The sequence below is a fragment of the Carya illinoinensis genome, chromosome 14 (genome assembly GCF_018687715.1).
Source record: "Carya illinoinensis cultivar Pawnee chromosome 14, C.illinoinensisPawnee_v1, whole genome shotgun sequence".
Classification (NCBI taxonomy): Eukaryota; Viridiplantae; Streptophyta; class Magnoliopsida; order Fagales; family Juglandaceae; genus Carya; species Carya illinoinensis.
Window position 1 is genome coordinate 22,862,374 of NC_056765.1, and position 17,446 is coordinate 22,879,819.

Sequence of the window (17,446 nt, forward strand, 5' to 3'; positions counted from 1 at the left end):
ATCAAGAGTTTCCTATCCTTGTATTCTTCTTCAGCTGCTTATGTAGCCTCTGACCTTGTTGCTCTCCTTTGTTCTAGCTCCTTCGCTAGATTTGGAGTCATATGACATCAGTGAGACCTCACCTTTGTTCTCCTTTTGTCCATCACGTTCCTGGATCGTTCACTTTTCACCACACTACCTCATTCATTAGTGTAATCCAACATTTACGAAATTAAGGAACCTAGCCCTCAAATGGTCTTCTTCATCTTAGATGTGTTCTCTTCCAACCTTGCCACTTCGAGTTGCTCTTCCATGAATCAACGAATTACTCCCAGTGGTATTGTTGCCTTTCATGTAGTCCTATTCTCTCACACCATAACGATGGTTTTGGGACTCTAAGTGTTGTGACTAGAGTGGGTAGCTCGAAGGCTATTTATAGACATGTTTCTGCCTTTGAAAAATTTAGACAAGTTGAAAGACTTGTTTCAAGAACTTAGATTATAGGGAAGATTGCCACAAAGGTTGTGATTTGCTTTTGATAAGTTAAAAAGTTCATTCAAGAACAAGATGAGACAAACTCAACTCATAAATAAAAATTCATTCAAAATAAGCTAACTTCAAGTGGGCAGCTACAAAGGATTAAATAATCCTTCCCAATTACAAAACCCTAGACTAAAATAAAACCCTTTCCAAAAATAGGTCCTAGTAACAACTTTCAATAACAAGTTCAAAGCCTTCAATAACAATAGGTCCAAATAAGAACCTTAAGTCATGTCTTCCATAGGTTGTATCGCGTGGCTCAAAACTGGATCTCCTTCTCTCAAGCCCATCTTGAATGTTGGGCTCTTGCCAGACTCGTCCCAAGTGAATTGTACTAATCCTTGCATTACGTCCTTGATATTCTTAGCTCTTGACCTTTTGATTGGCCCATCTGGAACTTGCAAAAGATCTTTAAGACTTGGTCCACCTTGGTGCCCATCACTAGTTGTATTGCCATTTGTCACTCATGCAATGAGATTTCTAGAAGGATGAAATGATGAGAAGCTTAAGGAACGCCAAGTCACTAGGCCAACACACACACACCCACTTTTCATGCCACTTGGCAATTTTTTGAAGACCCAAGGAGATCCTCTAGGTAAGTGGCGCCTAGGGTAAGCAAAAGTGGTCTCATTCCAATGGATTTGCATAGGGAAACCCAAGAGAAAAGAGAGATTTTCGGTTTTCCCCCTACTACACGCCCACTCATGTGCTTTTCTCATATTTTTGCTACTTGTCTAAGATTTTTGCCACTTGTCAATCGTGTACAATATTCTAGAAGGAATAGGAGAAGATATTTGCATAAAAGACCATCTTAACCCTCAATTTTCAGGCATTACACTCAGGGACACACATTCACATGCCACTTGTTATGATATGGTTATAAAAGGAAGATTTAGAAAGTGAAAGGTTACCTAGGGAATGTGCACTATGAAAATTAATCTCCAAACCTTTAATGAAAACTCTAGAACAACTCCTCTACTCCCCACGTATGATGTTTCAGAAAAAAAATAAAAAACAAAGGCTCTCAACCAAACCCTTCTTGCAATAAATTAAACTAGCACACTTAATGAAAACTTCTAAAACAATTCATTTGTTTCATGAAACCAACTAGCACACTTGCAAGAAATTAAGGTATTACACTTAATGAAATAAAATTCTAGAACAATTCTTAGCACACTTAATATAAATTCTAAAACAACAAAACATTGAAGCTAAAAAAAAAAACTGCCGAACACAACTCCAAAATATTTCAGCCAACAAAACTGCCGAACATGCACCAAAGCATTTCAGCCCTCTTCTCCCTCTTCTCCCTCTTCTCCTTTGTTCTCTAAGGTCTTTTTATAGCCGTGTGTCTCAACCATCCAGCTGTCTTGTGAGCTTTCCATGTGATGCTTTGTTCTTTTAAAATTCAAACAATATGTACAGCCATGATGCCATGCTTCCACCATGTCCCTCCATGTGCTGAAACCGAATTAATCAACTTATATTCCAGCTGTCTTCTTTCTCCAACAGCTCTTGTGTCTTGTAACTCTCTCCACGTGCTGCTATAGTATTTTAAAATTCAAAGTAGAATGTGCAGCCATGATTCCGTAGTGTCCATCCATGTGTAGAAGCAAGAAAACCAAAGGAATCAACTTGCATTCCAGCTATCTTCCTTCTCCAATAGCTCTTGTCCAATTCGGTGGAAAGGCAGTAGCCTTTGATGACTTCTTCAATGTCAAACTCAGTGGACAGCAGCCTTCAATGACTTCTTCAATGTCAAATTCAGTGGAGACAATTCGGTGGACAGCAGCCTTCAATTTTTCAGCTCATTGATTCCCTTTTTTATTCAATCACATGCACATCACAATCTCCCTCTTCTCTCCAACTCATCCACGTTTTCAGCTAGCTCAAAATCAGCCTCTTCTCTTCTTGCTTTCACTTCTTTTCAACTTTTTTATTCAATCATGCACCAGCTCCTTTTCATTTCTTCCATGGGATCACGTTTCAGCTCCTTCTTCCAGCTTGCCAAGTTGTTTCCATGTGAGGTTGTTGCCATGTGAGGTTGTTGCCGTGTGAATAGATTAAATTCATGTGATATGCAACCACTTGGAAGACAAAAGAGGTATTTTTCCGTGGGTTGGAAAGGAGTTGGTGGATTTATTTGAGTGTGAACGGAAGAGGTGGTGGATGATTGATGAGAGTGAGTTGGGTTGAGTTGGTGGGATGAAGTGCATACGGCACTCTTCAATCTAGAGGTGGTCAACAATTCAATATATCTTTCCATGCCATGTGTATAGGACCTACAAGCCAAATTTCATTGTTTTGAGTCATGCATGCGTTAATGACTTCCAATCTATTCAAAAAAGTTTAACATATGGATCACACACAAAATTTATCTCATACCAAGCTTTCTAAATAAAATAAAATATGCATATGAATAAACATTATCCAATTAAATCTCAAGTTATAAAATTAAGCATAAACTCATGCTATTAATCAATTTAAATCACAACTCGTATTTATTCTTATTTAACCATTTTTTCATTTAAAATCAATAATAATGTCATGATGAATTTAAAAAACATTCGTTTTAAATAGCTAAAATATGCAATATTTCCGCTCAATCAATCCCAAGGGGCATGTTTGGCCAAAGGAAGAGGAAGAAGGGCAAGCCATTTGTCCTTCATGCGTTGAGTCTCTAGTAACCAATATTTGTAGGAGAGTTGTATACAAATGGAGAAGAGCCACACAACCTAGGGCTTTTCTTTTTGCCATTTTCAGACCTCTCATGCTCTCACTCTCTACATATTCTCTTACACAACCACTCAAAGGATTTCTCACTTTCTCACACTTTCTTTCTGTTGCGCCTAAACTTTGACTCAAATTAATGAACCAAAAATTTAGTGCAGTTTTACCTGCAAGTATACAGGTGTTGTAGTATCTTACAAGATCGAATCTGTGACGTCCCCAAATCCCATGTACGGACACGTGGAAATCGAGACGTCGGGATGATGACAACACGGGTCACCACCCTATCGCCAAGCGCCAAGTGTGTGTACATGCAACAAGTGTACAAAAGAAAACACGCAGCAGATAAACAAAGTCATATAACGAAGTACCAGAATTTTTCTTTGTTTAATACAAACCCGCTCAAAACATACATAATAAAATATTACAAGCCACAAATATAGTTTCAAACCCAACAACAAGGCATAAACTCCAAATCAATACTCCGGTGGAGCCTCTTCCTCCACCTCGATCTCTACATCAAAATCTACGGTACCAAAATGGTGCCGCAGGTAAGTAAGATCCAAACGCCACTAGAGAAAAACATATTAAACTCAAACAATATGCATGAAAGAATGCAATGCACATAACCCATAAAACCACATTTTTCCACACACGCCAAAATCCCATTTTGGCCCAAAACATAACCTTTAAAACCAGTCCTTGCCATTATCCCAAATAATGGCCCAAATCAATAAACCACCATTTTCCCAGAAAATAGATCACATAGCCTCAAACATAACCTCACCATTTTTCCAGAAAATGGCCCATATCCAATAACCAAAACCCGTTCCAATTATCGCATGCACCATGATCTCTCTTAGGCATCATCCGCACACCCTAGCTCATGTACCACACCGCAGGTAACGACTACGCGTGTGACACCTAAACGAGCAATGCCCAGTACTCGCGCCCAGCGCATACCTGGACCAGGCCATCCTCTAGTCCCCGCCAGCCTAGGAACCACGGAGTCGACACGACAGCGTTATCGTATCGTGCGATCCGGTCGTTGCCCAGCGACAACCCAGGGGATGTCACTCAGTATTATCCACTCTCGAGTGACCAGAGGAGCTCCACCGAGATAATACCCCATCTCGGCTTGGGGTCGTGATACACACGCACCCCAAAATCCATTTACGCAAATAAAATAGGATTTTCTCAATTTAAATAAAACGCACATGAATGCATCATGCAATGCACGCCTCAAGATGCAAAACATCCAACCAATCACAAAAACATCAAAACCAAGCAACTTCGTCCTCAATCCATCCGACCCTCGAACTCCTCGGACTTAGTCCGGAATCAACCAACCAGTCCAATAATTTATTGTAAGGGTAAAAATATATTTTAATCTAAAATAGAGTTTGCAAAATACTTACAGCGCTATAAAGTATTTTTTGATGGATCACGACGTTGCAAACGGCGGAGAAAAGCAACATAACAGTGTATTTTACATTGTGGCCGTGGGTTGTAAAATACTCACTTTCGAATGGGGATAAACCAAGATTTGAAATTGATAAGGAATGGCCTAGAGAGGTTTATGAAGCTATTGGAAGTGAGAGTTGGCCGTGGGTGGCGGCGCACGGTGGAGATCGACCAACTTTGAGGAGAAGAGGCTGAGGGAGAGTGAGAACTATACACAACTCCGTTGGCCATGAAATTTCTTGGGGAAGATCATGGTGATGAGAGGAACAAGATGGTGGTGGTGAAACACCATGGGTGGTCGTGTACGGCGGCGTACGGTGGTGAAACTGAAACTCTAGTTATGGAGACCCATCAGGGAAAAAGAGAGTGTTAGGGGAAAAGAAAGACATGGGGAGGAAGCCCTTGATGTGGTGAATCCATTGGTGGTGCTTGGTGGCTGATTCGGCCGTGTATGGTGGCTCAAAGAGGAGAAAAAGGCTTGAAGACCCATTTGTTTAGAGGAGAAAAGAGAGAGATTGGTTGGCCGGTGTAGCACACCACCGGTGCAGTAGAGCTCGCAGGTGTGGGAGGGACATGCCGGAGGTGGAGGTGGGTCACGGTGACTAGAGGTGGTGCCGGCTGGGTGGGCTAAAGGAACAGACGGAGGGAGAGGGGGTTCGGGTCGCACGGGCTGGGGGGGGGGAAGCAGGGGAGGAAAAAATGAAAAAAGAAAGAAGAAGAAAAGAAGAAAAAAGGAGAAAAGAAAAAGAGGAAAAAGAAAAAGAAAAGAAAGAAAGTGAGATCCAGTTCTCACATCTTGAGTCAAGAAACTGATCTAACGAAAATAACTTTAAAAGCTATAAAACGATTAAAATAATTTAAACACCACATCAAGTTAAAATATCATAAATAACTAATAAAAACAACAACATAATTTTAAATCCAAAAACAAACTAAAATAAATCCAATTAAAATACAATAAATTAAAATAAAAGAACCAATATATTAATTAAATTAAAATACTCATTCAGTAAAAATATATGTAAAAACGGGATGTCATAGAATCCACAGGGATTGACTTTTGTGATAAAGAAAATAAATTCAGACAATGAAATGAAATTACTAAAAGAAACGTACAATTGAATATAATGATGAAGATTTATAAAATAAACGAATCAAACTAAAATGATAAAATGAATTGATATAGAGAAAGACTAAGGTTTCGAGGATCCATCTAATAATTTATGATATTGTTTCCGATCGATTTACTTCAATTAAACTAGAATAATGATTATGTTTAATTGGAAGATTTAACATTTAAGATTAAGAAAAAAATAGTCGCTTATGATTGAGCGTGAACGATTGATGATTAAAACATTCACAAATCTATTTGAATATTACAGGGATTCCTCAAGAATTCGCTGTATTCGAAAATCACAATAAATCAAGATAAATATATATAGATAATCAAAATATCCAATAATAAAATCCTTCAATCGATCAAACTCACAAAATAAATTTTACGTGGATCCGAAAATAATATTTAAATCATTAAACTTCACCTCTAACCTTAGTATGAAAATTTAGCCAAACATATTCATTACAAGTACTATAGAAATCACATAAATATTCTTCATTAGAAAACTAAAATAAAACACAAGAAATACTAGGCAACAATTTAGAAACAATAAAATTTGGAACCCAGTTGATGCCGAGAGAATTAAACCCATGCCGTCGCTGAACTGCAGAAAATAAAAATAAAACCAGCAGCTCCTCTGTTCTTCATCCGAACCAACCCAACGCAACTCTACTCAACCAAATAAAACTCCACCAACCGACTCTCCCTTATCCAACTTGAACGAAAAACACTGCTATGCAAAATAAATTCCCTCCACCGACCTCTTCTTCCATTTCCCTCACGTCCTCACACGTCTACTTCAAATACTTCCACGTTAATACTCTCTCAATGTCTCTCCACTTCCCACGTCCCTATCTCTATGACCGACTCTAATCCAGCTCCAGAAAACTCATGCACCGACTCTCCCTTTCAATTCCAAACTCTCTCCACTCAATACCCTACTTCCCTCTCTATGTCCCTCTACTCTCAACCAAAATAAACCCTAGCCAATTAAATTACTCCAGCCAATTCCCTTCAACCCCAGAAAAATCAAGCACAACTCACTCCCTTTTTCCTACACATCTCCCTCTCTACTCACCCTCTTTACTCACCCTCCTTACCGTCCCAACTCTAACCCCCAATCAAACAACCCTCCTACGTACTCCCCCACGTAACCCCCTTTCCTTTCCACCTCCCCCTCTCCCTCTTTCCTTCCGTCCAGAAATATATATATATATAGCTGCCTCAAGTCGGCTCCAAAAAAAATATAATATCCAATCAATTTTGCACCACCTAAGGTCTTCAACGTCAAAATCCACTTTTTCTGCATAAACAATTCACCGAACTAATCAGCCTTCCCGTATACATCCAGACCAGCATGTTACTTCGCTTTCCGTAAATTCTGAAAATCTAGGTGTGCTTCTTTTCCTTCCGTCTTTTTTTTATTTTTTTCAACATACATGCCTCTGTGATCTTCGTTCATCCATAAAGATCACATGCATCTTCAATAATCAAAGGAAGAAAATAACCACCGAAAGTTATTTATCATTCAAAGTCATCTTCATTTTGTATACTTTTCAGTTGCTCAAGTACATCGCTTCCTTCTTCTCTTCATTCCTCTCAATTAATATGCACTTTTGGTCAAAAGTTCCAACCGAATCCCATTTGAATTTTATTTAAACTGAAAATAAGAAGAAAGAAATAACACTCAAAAATAAATTAAAAGAAAAATAGATTATTAAAAATAGACTATATATGTGAGGAAATATTGTCCCATTAAATCATAGTTATAAAATTAAGCCTAAACATGATATCAATCAATTAAAAATCACAACTCGTATTTATGCTTATTAACCATTTTTCCATCTAAAACCAATAATAGTGTCACAAAGAATTTAAAATACATTGGTTTTAAATAGTTAAAACATGCAATCTTTCAGCTCAATCACTTTCCAACCAAACAAGGAAAAACTAGCTTCAATAGGGGATTTCAGCTTTAGCAAGGAAGAGGCACGGTGAGAACTTTATTTTTCTTGATTCCCTCACACACACATGACACACTTTCAACTCAAGAAGAGATGAGAATCTCTAATGGGGTCGGTTATGGTCAAGCACTCATGATTTCACACTTGTCCATGAGGAACCAACTAGGGTTTCCTAGGGTTGGTCTAAGCCAAATGATGGAGAACCCAAATATTTCATGTATTTAGCTAACTAGTTGTCTTTTTCACTCTACCTTGAGATATGAATTTGAACACAAGAAAAAGGAAATGTTTCTTGACTCAAAACCCTAGAGGCCAAATGACCTATTTGTGTTGAAACTCTAGTGGTAGCCTTAGAAATCACACACACTCAAGAATCACGGATTAGGATTTTTGGAACCCTTATTCTAACTAGTTACATTTTGATTTACACCTTGCTATTTGTTACTTTACATGAATTTTTGTAAGTATACATTCAACTTACCCTTGTTTAGTACATGTATATATTTGTGTAGATCTCTTATTTGTTTGTTTTGCTTTGGTTGTTATTCTTGTTTGCTTGCTCAAATATTATTACGTGAACCTAGAATATGACTATTGAATGATTAATGTGATTCAGTTTGTGATGAAAGATGGCAATAAGATCCTTTGCATGTCTCAATTTTAAGGAAAATGATGTTATTTTAAGACCCTTGATGATTCGGCTATACCCTACCTTGAGTGATTCAGATCTTGTTCAAATGCTATAATTTCATGTCTTGTTTCACCATGCTATGATTTCTAAGCAATATGAATGAAGTTTGGAGTATGTTTAAGTGATGATTTTCCACGTTCTTGCACATATATGTTTCGGCCGAGCTAGTTTACTTAGTTCCATATTTGTGTTTTAATATCTTATGAGTTCTTTAGTATCATGCTATGAATTAAACATGTTATGCTTGGTCATTTCATGCATGGTATCTCATATGGCACATGTCCAAGTATAAGCACGTATGTCTTTAGTCTCATATCACATGCATTTAGGAGAAGCGATTTAAAAAAAGAAGTGTTTTCAAAAACATTTTGAAATGGCATGAATCTAAAGGTTTTGAAAATGACATGAGTTTAAAAGTTTTTGTCACAACCCCAATTGCTAGGGCGGGGGAATGTCCTAGTGGAACTCCTCTGTCCATTATGGAGTACTTAAGAATGGAGTGGTAACTCTTGGATCAAGAACTTTCGACGTGTCTTGGATGAATTCTTTCTAAAGAATGTTGGAGCGGGGTAGCACTTAACGCTAGTGGGTGCATAAGGCATGTAACCTGACAAAATACTATCGAGTTAATAAGTTATGTTATATTTAAGATGTAGTCATCACGATGTACAGACTGGTGATCGTGCAGTAACCAGCAAGAGCACACAGTGCAAAGGGGAACCGTATTGTTTCCACTCTCTAAACATGTAAAAAAGCTCCCAATGTTTATGGATCACTCAATGCAAATCTTGTGATATTCTAAAAAAAGGACAAGTTTTGTTAAGGTTAATAAGAAAGAAAAGAAATTAAAGTTATTTTTCCAAAAATGTTAAGTCTCTGTTAAAAGTTTTCAAAAGTGAACAATGCATGAGGCATGATTCGGTTTTAGTTATGAGTCAAATGTCTATGCACACATTGCCTGATATACCTCTTGTATGCTTGTGTTAATTGTGGTATATTGTGTGATCATTTACTGAGATTTCTTGAAATCTCAATGTTGCAATATTTCCACTATCATTTCCCAACCAAAATGGTTGAAGTTGTGTTAGGTACTTCGAATTCCACAGAACTATGAACGAAGATGGTTCCATTGTGGAAGATGAGTATACGGTACAAGCTCTTTATAACTACACCACAGATGTCTTAAAGTACAGGGTCCCCTTCTCAGGGAGATCTTAACTAGTATTAGTGGGACTAAGATTGATGCCACACTCACCAAGCCCTCCAAGAACCTCAAGTTTTGTTGGAACATGGACCAGCTATCTACTTTTCCAGAACAAGCCTCAAAAGCCTTGACATATGCGAAGGAAATAGCCACATACTTGGCATTGTTACCTCCCGGGCCTCTGTGATCGCACCGAATTTTTTGGAGTCTGGATCATGATGGTTCGATAGGAATTAAGAGGATGGGAGTTTGAGATTTCAATCTTACTAGAAGAATAAGGGGAAGGGTTTTGAGACTTGAGATATATTTTGAGAAGTATTTGATCCCATGTTTTGGGAGACACAAACTCATATTATGTTTTGATGACTATCTTTTGATTGACGATATCAATGATATGACAAATTTAGGTAAAAGTTTTTTTTTTAGTCTACCATGTACTATGTAATTGCCTGCAGCATTGCTTAGATCATTTTACCTTTTGTTATTTTTTCACTATACGTTTATTGCATAATGCTACTATATCCAGGAGCATTGTATATTATGTGTCATGTACGAGGGGTGTATAGCCTTGTATTATATGTCCCGGCATCTCAGTCACCGCCAAATCCTAAGTGAGGGCTGAGGGCGCCACAATTCATAAAAATACTGGCCATAGAATCAAAATTCTAAAACTAAAATCGCAACCTAAACCAAAGATAATGCATTAATCGGTTTCTACCACTTTAAAAATCATGCAAAATAATTTTATAAAATCCTAACATGCTTTTGATCATACCATAAACTTGCATATAATCAAGTGTCTAGACTTCATCGAATCAAATCTACACAACATTTCACCAAAATTTCACAAAACTTCTAAAGTTCATCACGATCACCAAAACCTCACCTTTCCACCATCAATACCAACTTTCATCCAGCAAATCTCCTAGAAGAATTACTAAAAAAAATGGAAGAGACTTGAGCTAAGGAAAATACTTACAAAGAGCTAGAATGCAAGCAAAATTATACAAAAAAGTTTCTCTCTAGCTCTCTCAGTTTGCACTTGGAAAAATAGATGAAAAAGTGTAAGTGTGGAAGCAAATGAGGGTGGCTTAGGGTACAGATGAAGGGCATGAATTGGCGGTTGAGTGAGTGACATGCGAGTTGAGGGTGGCTTATGAAAAGAGGAGAGAAAATGAAAGAAGGGGTTGATGTTTTTCTGCTGCTACAGGCCAAGTAGGTGAGGGGCTTGAAGGGTCAAGTTTGATTGCCATCAAAAGCACTATTGGTGGCAGCAAAAATGAGGTGGCACGACAACCATGGTATGGCCTTCTAAGGGGGAGAAAAACTGTTAAAGAAGATTGGGTAAAATGGTAGTTTCGACTGGACCAAACAAGGGGCAAACCGAATGGGGTTTCATTTGGGGTATAGTAAGGGTTTTGTTTAGGTTTTGGTCCAAATGTAACTTTTATTGGTCAAATGAAATTACAAAGATGTAAGAGTGCATGAGGGTGTAAGAGTGTGTAATTGAGTGGTTAAATGCTTGTGGAAGTGACTAAACCAAGTGACCCCGTTTTAGATAGTGGAAGTGTTTCATCTTATCTCATCTAATCATTAAATTTTCTCAAATTTCTACACAAAATATAATAAATAATTCAACATTTTCAAATCTCAAAATGATAATAATATTAAAAAATAATATTCTAACAATATATTCAACTTTTAACTTTCATTACAACTCATCTTATCTCAACTCACTATCTAAACAACATCTACTTCCAAACCAAGTATGATTAAGGTTTGGGAATCATTTAGGGTTTCAACTTCCACAAGGGGGTTTAGAGTTTTGGTTCGCTTCCAGTGGTTTAGGGTTTCATTACGGTTGAAACCCTTTTTTAATTGACCAACAATGGTTTGGTTGGATGTAATAGTGATTGGTGTAAGAGAGCATGATGAGAAGCTTGATTGACACTCCATCTCTTACACAATTTGTCCTCCTCTTGACAAGTGTCCTAGGATTTCTATGTGGATGGCTAGGATGGTGCCATGTGTCCAAATAAAAAAATCTCTAGTGACCCTAAGTGGATTTGGACATCCTATATGGCAATTTGATAGCTGTTTGAAATAGATACCAAATGGCGCTCTATCGAAGGGTTACTATTCACCCAAAAAATTCATAACTTCTTATTATACCATAAAATCCTAAATATTCATACAAGTCTAATGGTACAATTCATTTCATTAAATTATACTCCTAAATGCCTTAATTAAATAGAAATAAAATTCTATCACTATAGTGAATTGGGATCTAACCATGCCAATGATCTAAAGCCTATCAAGCACTCGATTCGTGAAATCCTTTTAGAATGTCATGGCATTTATAAGGTTTAAAGAAATTCTTCTATCAAATTTCTTTCGAGTCGTTACACCATGGCCTTAGTTTCTCTAACAGCCTAAACCTTTTTACATGTTTCATAAGTGATACTTTGAGTTAGATCAAATCACCTTTTTCAAATGTCAACTCTCTTCTTCTCACGTCGGCATAGCGCTTTTGCTTGCTCTAAGCCATCGCCATCCTTTTCCATATGAGCTTAACTTTCTCTCTCATCTCCTGTATTATTTCTAGCCCAATTATTCTAGTTTCTCCAACCTCTTCCCAATATAAAGGCAATCTACACTTTCTTCCATATAAGACCTCATGTTGGGGTGTGATGACCCTCTTTTATGTGTATTTTCACTGAAGGGTTATTTTTAATTTAATTAATATATTGGTTTATTTATTTTAAATTAATGTATTTTAAATTGGTTTTTAATTTATTTGATGTTGTGTTTAATTTATTTTGTCGTTTTACAGTTTTTAATATCGGTTTCGGCAGATCTGTTTTTGGTTTCTGGAATGAGGATTGGACCTCATTTCTTTTCTTTTCTCTTTTTCTTTTTTCCTTTTCCTTTTTTCTTTTCCTTCTTTTCTTTTTCTTCTTCTTTTTCCCCGGTTCCTCTCTCCCCGTGCGCTACTTCTTCTCTTTTCTCCTTCCCGTCGCCACCCCTTTGACTGCCCAGTTCTCCGCCGTCCTGCCACCGTTTAGGTCCCCTTCTACCAGAGATCATTTCCACCAATTTTCAGAGGCATCGGACCAGCCATTAGCCGCCACGAGCCCCTGGAAGTCACTGCACCTGCCTGTTCGCCGGTTGCTTTTGTAGCCCAGAACTGCCACTCGCCAGTGGCGTGGCCTACACCACCCACCCAATTTTCTTCCCCTCTCACTAGTGAACATCCCCACCAAGTTTCACCTCCATCCGAGCCACCGTTAGCCACCATGAGCTCCTCCAAGCCATACGGTTTTTCACCGATTCTGGCTCCGTCGCACCACCTCCAGCCACTATCTCTTCACAGCTTCTTCTCCTACCTCTTGCCGACCTAAACCACCCATTTCTGGCCCTGATCCGTTGCCGGAGCAGCTCCCACGAGCTCAACTCCGTTCAGCCCCTTTTTGGCCTTTGACCGCCGTTCCCACCACCACCCACGGCCAAAACTCATTTTTCTTAGCTTCATAAATATCTCAAGACCTTTCCTTATCAATTTCGTGCCTTGGTTTGTCCCCGTCCAAAAGTGGGTAATTTATTACCCACGACAACAGTGTAAATTACACTGTTACGTTGCTTTTCTTCTTCCGTTTGCAATGCGGCGAGCTTTTGAAAAATACCATATAGCGCTGTAAGTATTTTCCAAATCTTACTTTTAGATTTAAATATATTTTTCTCATTCAATAAATATTTGCTGTTGGTTGGTTGATTTCGAACTGAGTCCGAGGAGTTCGGTGGTCGGATGGTTTGAGGACGGAGTTGCTTGGATTGTTGATTTATGCTTGTTGGTTGTTTTGTGCATTGATATTGCATTTACATGGTGCATGCATGCATATTTTATTTATTTGAGAAAGACCCAGTTTTATCGGCGTAAATGAGTTTCGGGTGCGTGTGTCTCACGAGCCCAAGCCGGGATGGGTTATTATCTTGGTGGAGCTCCTCTGGTCACTCAGGAGTGGATAATACTGAGTGACATCCCCTGGGTTGTCGTAGGGCGACAACCAGATCGCACGATATGGTAACACTGTAATGTCGACTCCGTGGTCCCTAGAGTGGCGGGGACTAGAGGATGGCCTGGCCAGGTACACGCTGGGTGCAAGTCTGGACATCGCTCGTTTAGGCGTCACATGCGTAGTCGTTACCTGCAGTGTGGCACAGAGCCAGGGTGTGCGGATGATCCCTAGGGGAGATCATGGTGCATGCATAATTGGATCATTTTTATGGTTTTCGGATGCGGGCCATTTTCTGGGAAAATGACGAGGTTTGGCTTTGAGGTTTTGTGATCCATTTTCTGGGAAAATGGTGGTTTGGGCCATTATCGGGGATAATGGCGAGACTTGGTTTTAATCGATATGTTTTTGGGCCAAATGGGTTTTTGGCGTGCGTGGAAAGATGTGGCTTTACGGGTCATGTGCATTGATTTTTCTTTCATGCATATTATTTGAGTTTTATATGTTTTTATCTAGTGGTGTTTGGATTTTACTTACCTGCAGCACCATTTTTGGTTCTGTAGATTTTGGTGCAGAGTTCGAGGAAGAGGAGGAGGTTGAGCCTGAGAATGTGGCTCCGCCGAAGTGCTGATTTAAAGTCTATGCTTTGTTTTTGGCTTTGAAAATATATTTGTATTTTGTAATATTTTATTATGTATGTTTTAAACTGCTTTGTATTAAATTAAGAAAAATTCTGGTATTTAGTTATTGACTTTGCTATCTGCTGTGTGTTTCTCGTGCACATTCGTTGCTTACACACACACTTGGCACACGTCGATAGGGTGGTGACCCGTGATGTCATCATCCGGACGTCTCGATTTCTCCGTGTCCGTGCGTGGGGATTTGGGGGCGTCACAGGTGTATCAGAGCGGTTTGGCTATGGGTAAAATCACATGTCCCGTAGGTAGTACCAGAATGTTTTTAAAGTTGTGTTTTAAAAATTATGTTAAGTAAAGTTGTTATTTGATTTGTTTTATTTGTTTTGAATTTATTTGAGCTAGTTTGCTTGTATTTGTTTATTTAGTTATGTTATTGCATGCTGGTTTCTTTTTGGTTCTTGTTGTCTGGTTTGGTTTTGGTTTTGGTTTTATGTTGGTTTTATTTATTTTTCTTAAAGGGGGTCAAAGGTTGTGTTCTGGCAGGAAGGCGGTATAATCGAGGATATTATTAGTAGGCATGAACATTTAGTGTAGTAGGCTTGAATTTTTTTTTAGCGATGTGGTTTGTTTGTATGATGTTGAGGTCTGAAGGGAATGTCATAGTTTAGGCAATCTTTGTAAGGTGGGAACTCACGTAGCAATGAGGAGAGGAATTAGCTTTAAGTCGCTCAAGATGATTGAGGTCAAGGTTTTGTAGAATTTATGTAACGAGGCTATAGTATAGGAGAGTGTAGGTTCAACGAACTTGAAGGATATGTTTAAGGGACTTTTATTTAAGGTTTGGGGTCTTTTGCTGCTGTGACCTGGCAGCGCTTTAAGAAAGAATTTAATGATCGCTTCTTTCCCGCTTCCGTAAGGCGGCAAAAAGTAAGAGAGTTCTCAAACTTGTTCCAAGGGAGCATGACTGTGGAACAGTACGCCCGAAGATTTATAGAATTTGGGAGATTTGCTCCCCGCCTCATCGCCACAGAGGAAATGCGAGCCGAGCGTTTCCATGAGGGTCTACGTCCTGATATACACCATATGGTGGTCGGCAACCGGATATCCACTTTTCAGGATTTAGTGGATGTGGCCACTCTTGTGAAGCGAGAGAATAATTTGAGTATGGGCTCCCCTCCAGGACAAAAGAGGCGGAGTTTTACTGGTGAAGGAAGTAGTTCAGGTTCGCCTCAGAAGTTTGTTCAGCGGACCGGGACTCAACCACAAGCAGCCTCGGGAGTGCGTATGGGAGGACGGGTGCCAATTTGCAGAATTTGTAATAGAGCTCATGAGGGCGAGTGTCGGCTAAGTGGTGGACCCCAGTGTTACCAATGCGGCCAAGTGGGACATATTGCTCACCTTGTGTGGTTTGTTTCTTTTATATTATCGAGGCTTGGAGAGAATGGCATGATCTGGGTGATCTTTTAGGGAAGTAGAATAATTGAGTTCTTTGGTTCCGTGGAGTTTATGAAATGGTCTATAACGTAGTAGGTTGTAAGTTCAACAAATTTCAAGGATAGATTTTATGAAGTTTCAGCAAAGTTTTAAAGTTTGGGGCTTTATAGATTTTAGGAAAATAAGTTTATAGTAATTAAGGTGTTAGGTTCGACAAGCTTTGGGGGGGAATAATTAAATTTCGAGTTTTAGATTTCGTAATTCAGATGAGTAATTTGGTGGCAATTGGGGCTTTAGATTTTACAAGCTTATAAGGTAAATATTTTGGATTAAAGCCACCAATCTTAAGAATTTCAGAAAATGATTTATTATCTATTAATGTTTTAGAATTTGAAAGATTTGGGAGTCGATTTTTTCTATTATGGGATGTAAGTTCTTTGATCTTAGAAGTTCTGGAAGATGATTCTTATTTGATTTAAGGTTTTAGAATTGCAGAATAGAAGGATTGACTTATAATAAGAATTGAGTTCTTAGTTTTACAGACTTAATGCTGTAGCTTGATCTACTCTAGTGAGTGATTAGTTTGTAACCATTAAAATGGGGTTGATTAGAGTTAAGTTATTGATATGAAAATTTTTCTAGAGTAGATTTCTTTGAGGATTGGAGGTAATGATCTAGTTCGTGTATTTCTTTGAGGATTGAAGATATTGAGCTAGTTTAGGAAATAATTATTGTTAACTCGAGGTTGTAGTAGTAGATTTTAGGAAATGATTTTATCAATTTGAAAGATATAGGTCCATCAGGGTGTTGGAAATAGTAGATTTTGTGTTGGTATTGAATACGATTGAATTTGAGGCTATATGATCCGTAGACTTTTGGGAATGGATTCGTAGCAGGTTTAAGGTCATTCTCGGTACCAAACTTTAAGCAATGGCTAGTTGCTGATTTAAGGATATAAGTTGAGTAGATTCAGGAATGATTCTTGTTGAGTTGAGGATATAAGTCCAGGTGATGGAAATGTGATGATGGATCACTTGTACGTTTGAATGATTTTTTGTGTTGGCTAAGAGTACATGAGATCGATGAGTAGTAATGATAAGTGCGTATGGATTCCGGGGAGTGCGGGTCCTAGTCTCATCTATTTTGGCTTGGTAGGAGTTGAAGAGGAATTTGTGTGGTAATATTAAATTCAAGAGATTTTGGCTTTGAGTTGTTTGGTAAGTTGAACGGAATGTGCAGTTGAAGTGTGTTACCCATTAGGATGATGGTTTGAAACGACTGTTGTGTTTATCTTGAGAAGCAATTACGACTTGAAATCATAGGAATTTAAATTTGTGAGGCTATACTTTTCTTTGGAGATCAAGTATCCGGTTGAGAGAATTGGGAGTATGGTTATTTAACTTGAAAAGAGATCGTTAGGTCACCATGTGTGGTGTATGAAGTAATAAAGCAGTAGGATCCATGAGTGTTGTTTAATAGTTTTTGATGGATTGAAGATTTAAACAGTATGGTCTGTCTTGAGATTTATTTGCGAAGTGCTATTGAAGGAATTAGTTGTGCTAAAACTAGAGTTTTTGAGAGTATAAGTAGGTGGGTGAGTTACCAAAAGCGTTTAAATTATGTCTAGGTGATGTCTATGGTAGTTTATAAGGAGTTAGTTATTGCAAGATTA